Consider the following 9,757-nt stretch of genomic DNA (forward strand, 5'->3'; position numbering starts at 1 on the left):
AGGACGGGGGGAGGGGCGGGGTGAGGGGGAGCGGACTGACACGAACTACTAACCAGTCAAGCGGGTGAGACAAGACCTACTAGGTGGTGGCAATGTCGCCCTTGGTAGACAGTCTTCGTAGCAACAAGTGCTAGATACAACACAAAACAGTACAGATCTAGACAGAAACCAAAGGACAAAATAAACTTTTTCACAAGCGTGAGGACAGAACGGACAACGAGGACAGAGACACACAAGGGAGGATGGACTAATGGCCTAACAAAATGAAAACTGGGACACAAAGAGGAGGAGGAGTGGACCAGAACAAACACACTAAAAATTCCAACACGTAAATCAAGCCCAAAAAGAACAGACAGCAACACTATAATAACTACAACAACCTTCCAAAAACAAGTCTCCCAAAAATACAAACGGAACGAGAATAAAATGAGACAAAGGACGGAATCAAGGCGTTGATTTATATACCTAAAGTTTGTATAAGACGTAAACCAGGACAAATGGAACGGGAGTTGGCACTGTTGTAACCCAGAATACACAATGTTACCCAAACAATGCTTTGCTTTTACTGTGGTCATTACTGTTTGCTACTCTTACCGACGTACCCAGACCCACCGCACGAACCGCCTCAACGTCCCCAGCAAACGAGCGGGAAACTCTGGAGCCCTCGCCTGACCACTCGACCTAATGACCACAGCAAAGGACCAACGACGCACCCCACGACGCTCTGTCGCTCCTGTGGGCCATCACAGTCGGACTCTGTCCGACACTCACACACACACTGCGTCTCAGGACGGCCCAGACTAAAAGTTCTCGGCGAGCGGGGCTGCGCGCACGTTATTGCTTGGGCGGGCGATGGCTGATAACGGTTAATAAAGGCTGTGGCTTAGGGGCAGCCTGATTCTAGGCGTGGGCTGGGCTTGGAGCTAATATGGATATCTCGTCACTTTGCGACCGCTAATAATTTGGCTCAACGTATAAACAGAGTCTTTTCCGCACCCTACAACAATATAAAGGGTAGACCTACTGTGGTTTTGCGGAGGGTCTACAACCTAAGCCGAGACTTCCTTCACAATAACATTTGTACGACATAAGAGCGATGCTCTCGAATGGAGTCGGTAAGCTTCACCGCGTGAGTGTCGTCCTAACTACGCGACGTCTCAATACTAATACGCGCCAAGGCTCCCCCTCTCCGATCTAAATTAGTAATTTGATCCAATAATAATAAAATATATAAAAAATCCGGTGTGGGCGCCGAGGCTTGGCGTAAGTAGAAACAAAATGGTCTTGGGGTCCAAGGGGGCTACACTGGACTCTTTTCATTCCGACACCAAGGACACTTTTCCCCAATCTCGACCACATAATCTTAACTGAAGTGTGAAAAATAGGTATATGAGAGCCTTCCCAGCCTGTCGAGTGAAACGACCGTCTCCGACACGGTGGCGGACACACTGCGCCTACGGGGTCCTTCTTAGTTTACAGTCCTGTGGCTTACCGTGAAACGCCTAACTACTAATAGCACAAGCAAACTCGGCCACTTTTCCCAGAGACTCCACCCGTCCACAGACGTGACTTGCGCGACCGCGCTCATACAGCAGCTCCTATCTGTTGTGTTGCCTTCCAGGCGCTCGTTTGGCTTAGGTGTCTGCGTACCTCCTATCCCCTGTGTGCCTTGGCCGTTTAGGACAGAGAGTGAATACACATACTATACAGATATGCTGTATGAGAAACCAATGTGATTTTGGAACATTGAACAATGTAAATCTATTCTAGTAGACCTCAACAATGGAATTATGATCAGTAGAAATGGCCATGACATGTAAAAACAATCTTATCTTTTTATTTATTTTCTCTTGTATTGATTTGCATGTAATTGTAATTGAGGTTATCCTAAAGCAAAGGAAAGTAATCAGGTTACATCACTTATGATAATACTCAGATTAGGTTACTGTTTACATTTTTAAAGGCAACTAGTAATGTATTGGAACACATTTTTAAGGTTACCCTCTCAACCCTGAGCAGGATCAAATCACACTGACAGTTTACACCTTCCCTCCTTGAAACATAAGTTGAGTCATAGAACCTCAGAGTAAGGGGAGTCAAATGATTAATCATTCTGGGGTGTTGGAGCCATTTTCATCGAGTTATTATTGTCTGATAGTTAGGCTTGATGATAATATAAATTAGATTAAACTCACCGTCTAAAGGTATTTTTGTGAGTCATACTATGGTTTTCAAATGTATTCATTTAAGGCTCACTTATTATTTGTTATGTGCGTCAGTATCACGTGCATGGCTATATGCCTATATATGGTAGATTGATTGAAGATGCAATGCTCCTGAAACAGTTTAACAGAAATATTTGTAATAATTAAATTGATATGCTGTTCTAAAATCCTTAAATTAAAGAGGACCTATTATGCTTTTTGGGCTTTTATATTTCCTGTAGTGTGTTATATACTGTAGGTATGTGTGCATGCAAATGGTCTGCAAAGGCTAAAATCCCTGTGTTCCCTCGAGAGGGAGTTGTGTAAATGTATTGATTCGTATATACTAAACTTTGAGGGGAGTATACCATGACAATGCAGGATGTGAGTCAATAAAAATAAGTGTTGCTAGTATCTCTCTCAGAGAAAGTCAAAAGACATAAAGCTGGCAGGAAGCAGGCGTTTCCAATCCCCTCCGTTCACACATGGGATATATAACGACTGCCATAAACTTCAATAGGAAATTCACCTAGCTCCACCCTGTTATTCTCCTATATCAAAAGGCCCTGGCAAGAAAGAGGGGCTGGTGTTACAGAGAGGAAACACGAGGGAAAAGTCTTCAAAACAAATTGGAAAAAGCTGCAGCATCTGGTCATGATTCTCTCAGAAAGGCCTCTTCACTGAACCAGTGTTTCCCCAAGGTTAAGTCAGCAAATAGATGCCTATCCAGCCCTGATCACAGATATTTGTTGATGATAGTTTATGAAGACACAATCAAATCAATCATTTGTTGCAGTTTTAGTGGCTAACTGAACATGTGTTGCTTAATTCTTTAATGCTGCAGGCTTTAGTTTTGTAAAGCTGTAACCACCCATTATTCCCACTGAGATTAAAAACGTGAAAGTATAAATATTTTTGATAGCTTAATGTTTTCTTCTTGTTAAAGAGGACATTATATAATGGGTAGTGTATGCAAGGTAAAGTTGTGATTTAGGGCAATATATATTACCATGACTTGAATATTAATGCGATTGGAATGTCTTTTGAAAACGAAAGGTATGTATTGGTGAAGGGATGGAGTGTTTTGTTAACTACAAATATTTATTTTTGTTAAATATGACTTCTCTTATTTACTTAAAGGGGACCTATTATGCACATTTTCAGGTTCATATGAGTATTCTGTGCCTCTTCTGGGACATGTCTCCATGCTTTAATGTTCAAAAAGCTCTTTATTTTTCTCTTACTGCCTGTGCTGCAGCACCTCTTTTCACCCTCTGTCTGAAACCAGAGCCCACTCTGTTGTGATTGGTCAACCTCTTAGAGATGTACCGCCCCCTATCACGTACAATGCGTTGGAGTGCTAGCCAATGGAAACGCGAGTATTGCATATTGATGTCACTAAGTTACGGAAGAAAACAAAGTAGTCTAATCGAAACTCCCTCTGGAGGGAACTTTGGGATTTTGGCCTTTGCAGACCATTGACATGCACCAAAACCTATATAACACACTAACTACAGGAAAGGGAAAACCCCCAAAAGCATTAAAAGGGCCTGTTAAACACATCTCATGTTCATACCCCTACAACAGTGAATGCCTCCTACTGCAAAATGTATAGTGAGTATCAAAGTAGAATTCCTAGGTGCCATAGAGCTCCATTTAAAACTATATTTTAAATAAACACATCAGTAAGACACAGTGAGGGATTGTTGCTTTATCATATCTGCTTTTCCATAACATTCCCACCGTTTCTTTACCTAAGCACTAACTCTCTTCTCAATTCAGAGCTGCCCCTCCCACCTGCCCTGCAGTAACCCCGCTCGTCCACCGTCACCAGATCAGCAGACTCCCACACCTGTTTCCCATCCCAGCATAATATAAACCGGCCCACTTCCCCTCATTCCCTGTCAGATTGTCTACTGTGCTTCCCTGCCTCAGTGCTCCACCCTTTTACTGTGCCTGATATTAGTTGCATGTTTTGCCCCTTTCGAACTCTCAGTGTGTATGCTCTGCCCTTTGTTTGACCTTGATTGCCAGCTGCTTGGTTTGCTAGCCTGTTCCTAACTTCAGATTTGTGTTTGATCTGTTTGTCAGTTGTACATTTCACAACATGTTCTACTAAGTTGTTACACATTGGCATGAACATGTTGTTCATTTAGAAAACACTCAATGTCCTACAGCCAGAAATACTCACTAGAGCATAACGTTTTGAGACTCTGGTCTGAGGGAAGTTAAGTTAAAACTACAGCTGCTTCAGAAAAATGGTAAAGGTTTTTGAATGTGAAACTAAACAGTGTGATGTGTGTAAGTTTGACATATTCTAAAGGAACCAAGGTGCATGAAGCCACAAAGGAGGAAAGTCAGACAAAGGTTAATGACAATAGAACAAAGATATACATTTCTCTAACAATTTACAGTTACAGTATAACTGTATTTGCATTGTTGTAACAAGCAATAGCAGCCTGCACAAAGCACCCTCCTTCTTGACAGAGGAATGAATGTCTCCACCTACAGCTATAAGAAACCTGGTGTTTTTTCAATCCTGCATCCACAGTGTTGAACATCTGTCTTCTGACACATGAGGATCTAAATTGGTGCTGTCTGATTAAAAAAAGCCCCTAATGTTACGTGATAAATCTTTCTCTGAGAGGCAAATCAAACGATCACCGATATTGCAAATTCTCATGAGTTTGTTATGTGTACATACATGGGATAAACCTGTCAGGGAAGTCCATAATCTTTCCAGAATGCTGATATTCAAGCCAATGCTCAAGGCTCCAGATAGTTTTCTTTTTATCCAGTCTGTTCTTCCTCCTGTGGAGAGAGCTCCCAGCTGCAGGCAGGCGGAGGATGCTTGGTCTGAATCAGTCACAGGGTTTATGAGGACCTGCGGACATGACACACATTAACATCAAACAGTTTGCGAGCAGACAGGCGGACCAGTGCCTGTCCTCAATCGAAGATAATTGATCTTCATGTAAATACAAACTAAAACTGCCTCCCTGTCCAGTCACTAAATGATCATGTAATGTACATCTTTATGCAATGTGTATTTTCAACTAGATATTTTTCACATACCGTGTACATCTAGAAACATTAACTTGAGTAATCACATGTAGTCACACAGTTTTGGTATTTCTACTTTGACATCAAACTGTTAAATGTGTTCTTTTCATGTCCCCTGCACTTTAAATATTGCCGTGGTCAGGCCTTTTCTTAACTAGTTATTTTGAAAAATAATCAATCAAACAAAATACATTATTAATGCCAGGTGGAAATTAGGTTATATCTCTCACAGGCTCCGCCCTCTACTGGACTCTATGGGTACTCCCCTTGATCATATCATGCAAGCATTCATCCACTGAGACTTCTATAGACGTAGCCAGGGGCCCCCCATGACTGACAAGGGCCCAAACAATTGTAGAACATTAAGAGAAAAAAACGTTAGTAACCAATGTGATATCTTTTCAAAATCCCTGGCGGTGCCCCTGGACGTAGCCGGCCCCGGGGGGGCCTGAATGCGCGCGCATCTCACCGCATAAAAGGAGGCCTCGCCTCCTGATTGTCATCCCTTTCTCTTCAGCAAGCAAGAGAGATACACTGAGTGAAGAGAGACGGATAAAACGATAAAAGGAAGAAAATGGACTCCCCATTACTGCAGCAACGGCCCTGCCCTTCGTGCCCGGGCGTTATTGCTGGCGCCGACCTCCAACGCCAGTGTATCGAATGCCTGGGGTCCGACCACGCTGCTGGTGCAGTTCGGGGGATTGCTACGTTTCTAAATTCATGTTTGTTCTCAATATCCCAATACCGCATAATGAGAAAGCGAAAACGTTTTTAAAGAATTTTTAGCAAACTTTTTAAAAATAATAAAATGAAATATCACATGTACATACGTATTCACACCCTTTGCCACTCAATGTTTCTATAACTTGATTGGAGTCCACATGTAGTAAATTCAATGTATTGGACATGACTTGGAAATGAACACAGCTGTCTATATGAGGTCCCACAGTTGACAGTGCATATCAGAGCACAAACCAAGTCATGAGGTCCAAGGAATGTGGGACCTCATATAGACAGCTGTGTTCATTTCCAAGTCATGTCCAATACNGTCTCTCCATGCTTCCCTGGTGGGAGGGACTAGTCGCAGGGAAACGACGCAAGTGAGGGACGCAAGGAATCCAGCTTAAAGTGGATCTATCATGCTATATTTGAATAATATAGTGTAGGACCATACCTATATAAGGCATATTTATACTTTTTATTTTTCAAAATACCAAACAGATCATGCATTTTAGCCATTCCTCATTTCGCTCAATTTAACACTGTCTTTGCATGGGCTGATTCTGTGAGAACAGCACCATCTACAGGCCTGGCATATGTACTACAGCGTCTCCAGCGCTTTCCAACGGCAATGTCCATGGCTGTCTCCTCCTGATTGGTGGAGTTGGCCCAATAGCCGTAGCGCCACTTCTGTGACGTCATAGAAGTGTTCAAATCTGGATCAGTCTGTATCAGATCCGTTGCAGCCCCTTTTTAAGAGATTTGGGTATGGAGGAAAATAGAGAGGGTTGTGTTTTCTGACACTTGGTGAGTTCCCTGGAACACCGGGGAAACATATTCATGTATAAAAAACGTACAAAAGTGCATTTTGCATGATAGGTCACCTTTAAAGCTTTCACACCCATGCACCTTAATCGTATTCTGGATTCATATTGATACTTTAGCTGCTTGGGAATTTTGTTTGTACTGTCACATTCATAATCCCTATCCCCCTCCCTGTTTACATCTGTAGAACATTTGTGTTTTATAGTTTTTATAGACTCAAAGGAATGCTCATTAATCTTGCAGGAGATAGTCACCGCCTTGGCTGGGAAGAAGAACATAGTTCCTGTCACAGATAATTTCATGTGGCCTGACCCCATGTCTCTGCCCGAGGACATGAGGTCAATTCTCAATTTCAACGGCATCAAGTGAGTAACTGCTTGCTCTTAAAACTTAAATAAACCAAAACTTTACTGTAGAAATATTTTGTTGGTTAGCACATCTGTGTAATTGGGCTTTTATTGTTGTTGTGATTCATGTAAAACATCCTCTAGAGAACTTACCTGCTTTATATGCAGGGCTTAATTCTTCTTAAGGTTTTAATTGCTTGTTACCTTTGTCTTGACACAGATGGTCCCACGAATATCAGGAGGCCACGATCGAGAAGATCCTACGATTTCTGAAAGAACAGCAAAACCAAATCGACTGCAAGGATGCACCCGAAGGGCAGAAAAAGAAATAATCTGACATTTGAAGTTTGATTTCAGCTATAATGACTTTAAATTATGCCAAATTCAACATTGCCTACGGTGAAAAGGCCGGCAGCTTTCCCCTGCTCCAAATGCATGTGAAGTGAATCTGATTATGTTTATGCTCACACAAAACCCTGATATAAATTGACGCAGTATAATGCAAATAATAAATTAAAATCAAAAGGGGATTTCAGATTGTATATAATAAACTGTAAGCCTTTAATGATATACCCTCGTTCTGCTGTATATGTGTGATCAGGTACAGTATATGCCTTCTGTCTCTCAGGAAAATAACTGTGATAGATCAGCTGCTGTTGGCACTCCAGCAAAATCATCACTAGCAATCTTTGAAGCAGTTACTAATCACAAATCATGCAACCACTTTTTGTTTAACTCATACATTGGACATTCATATGACCAAAGCAGGTCTCTGACTTTACGGACATTTGTGCTTTTATGTTTGAGTTGTCATAGTTAAGAAACTTTATAGGAGATGTGGTCAATTGATGAGAGTTTCTATGGTGGGCTCAATATAAACCAGAGGCATGAAGTATTGTATAAAGCTACATGTTGTATAACTGCTTCCCTATTCTAACCAAATACAGGTTCAAGCAGTGTACAGGCAACAAGAAAAACCCAGTATTTAAGGATCTTTTCCTACTCTGTAGTCAACCTATACACACATGAGCTCGCAAAAGTCAAATATGCACCGTTTACTTCTTGAATGTGAAAAAGATCCCATCTGTGTTACAGCGTGGCTTGTAGAGTGCTGATACAACATTAATCATGTAGTGCTGCTGACTTGAAGTTTAATTGATCACAGTGTTAAGTCTGAGAAGTAATGTGTCTGCTATGCCATTTGTATGTTATCCTTGTTTCCTCAGTGTAATAAACAGAATCAAATTAAATGAAAAAAACCAACAATATGTTTGAATGAAAATAGAATTTGGTCCCTTTATTTTAAACATGATGGAAGGGGTGTTGTAAAAACATAAACAACTGAAATCCTTTATTTGATCCTCACTTAATCATTGTGTGACATGTAAACAGAAACAGATTTAAAGGTAGGGTATGTAAGTTTGAGAAACCGGCTCGAGAGGATAAACTTTTTGTTATATTCCATGGAATGCTCTTAGCAATGAATATCTTCAGTGCTTTGACAAAAAATCCATAAAAAAACGTCATCTGAGGAAGCCGTAGTACTGTAAAAAGCACGACCAATCATTTTAGTCGGCCCGGCTAAAATAACTGGATGGCCTACCTGCCTGTCAGCCTTCCATCTGTGCACAAACTTATCTCGTGCCCTCATTGGTCATATGTGTGTTGGAGGAGGGGCTCTATAAGGAAGTGGCAGATTTTCTCCGGTCGTGTATTTTCAAATTCTTGCGATCTCGAGCCGGTTTCTCAAACGTACATACCTACCTTTAACCATATGATTACAAACTATCAAAACCATGATCAAGTTCTATTTCATAAATACATCTGTTGCAACTTATAATAGAGAATGCACAATAGACAAAAAATAGGAAAAACATTTATCCTTTTATGGGTAAAGTTTTGTTGCCCCAACATTTGCATAATGGCTTTGAGAAAGTAATCTCATGTTGATCAATTCACAGTAGCTGGGTTAATACTTCACCTAACCTCTTTATCTTCCCTTCGAACATTTTAAACATGATTTGGCAGCTCTTGTTCCCTCTCTGTGCATAAGTCCTGACCCTGGTGTGCATGCTGGTGCTGGGCCTGTGCTCTGGGACTATCCTGTATTGTTTGTGGTGGTGGGACTCTTCAGGGAGTGTACACTATGGAGCGAGGAGGGTCAAAGTGTAACCTGGTATTCCCCGGCATGCAGCTCCTATTTCACTGTCTCTGCTGTGGATTGCTCATAGTTTGGTTGCACCCTTGTTTGAAATGTTTTGGAGCAACTGAGGAGTTTGTGATTTTCCTCTTTTGGTTAGCACCTTAATGTTACGATTATTGTGTTATGTCTTGTTTTGGGTGTTTTGCAGTTCCCCCTGTCATGTTTTCCTCTTGTATATTGTCTGGTCCTTCTTCCTGTGTTTTTCCCCTGTCGTTAGTTTCCCTGGTGTGTCTAATTGTCTGATTGTGTTCACCTGTCGCCCTTGTGTTTCTCCTCCCCTGCCCGGCTGTTTCTCGTCTTGTGATTACCCCTCCCTGTATTTAGTCTTGTCTCTTCCTGTGTTCAGTGTGGGTTCGTCTTTTGTTTGTGAATGAGTTCACCGGTGAGTGTTCTGT

General features: G+C 41.6%; 1 protein-coding gene and 1 long non-coding RNA gene across 5 annotated transcripts in view; both read left to right on the forward strand.

Moving 5' to 3' along the window:
• Positions 1-9,757, forward strand: part of LOC104966729 (zinc finger protein Aiolos-like) — a 596,491-nt gene that overhangs the window by 495,907 nt on the left and 90,827 nt on the right. The gene's annotated exons all lie outside the window — the stretch shown is intronic.
• LOC104966723 (uncharacterized) lies at positions 2,027-8,446 on the forward strand. Of its 2 annotated transcripts, XR_800667.1 has the most exons (4): positions 2,027-2,037; positions 3,901-3,909; positions 7,035-7,177; positions 7,380-8,446. It is a non-coding gene; the product is annotated as an uncharacterized lncRNA (long non-coding RNA). The 2 variants fall into 2 exon arrangements; XR_800666.1 differs by lacking the exons at positions 2,027-2,037; positions 3,901-3,909 and having other exon boundaries at positions 6,807-7,177.

The sequence above is a fragment of the Notothenia coriiceps genome, unplaced genomic scaffold (genome assembly GCF_000735185.1).
Source record: "Notothenia coriiceps isolate Sejong01 unplaced genomic scaffold, NC01 NC01_scaffold00037250, whole genome shotgun sequence".
Taxonomy (NCBI): domain Eukaryota; kingdom Metazoa; phylum Chordata; class Actinopteri; order Perciformes; family Nototheniidae; genus Notothenia; species Notothenia coriiceps.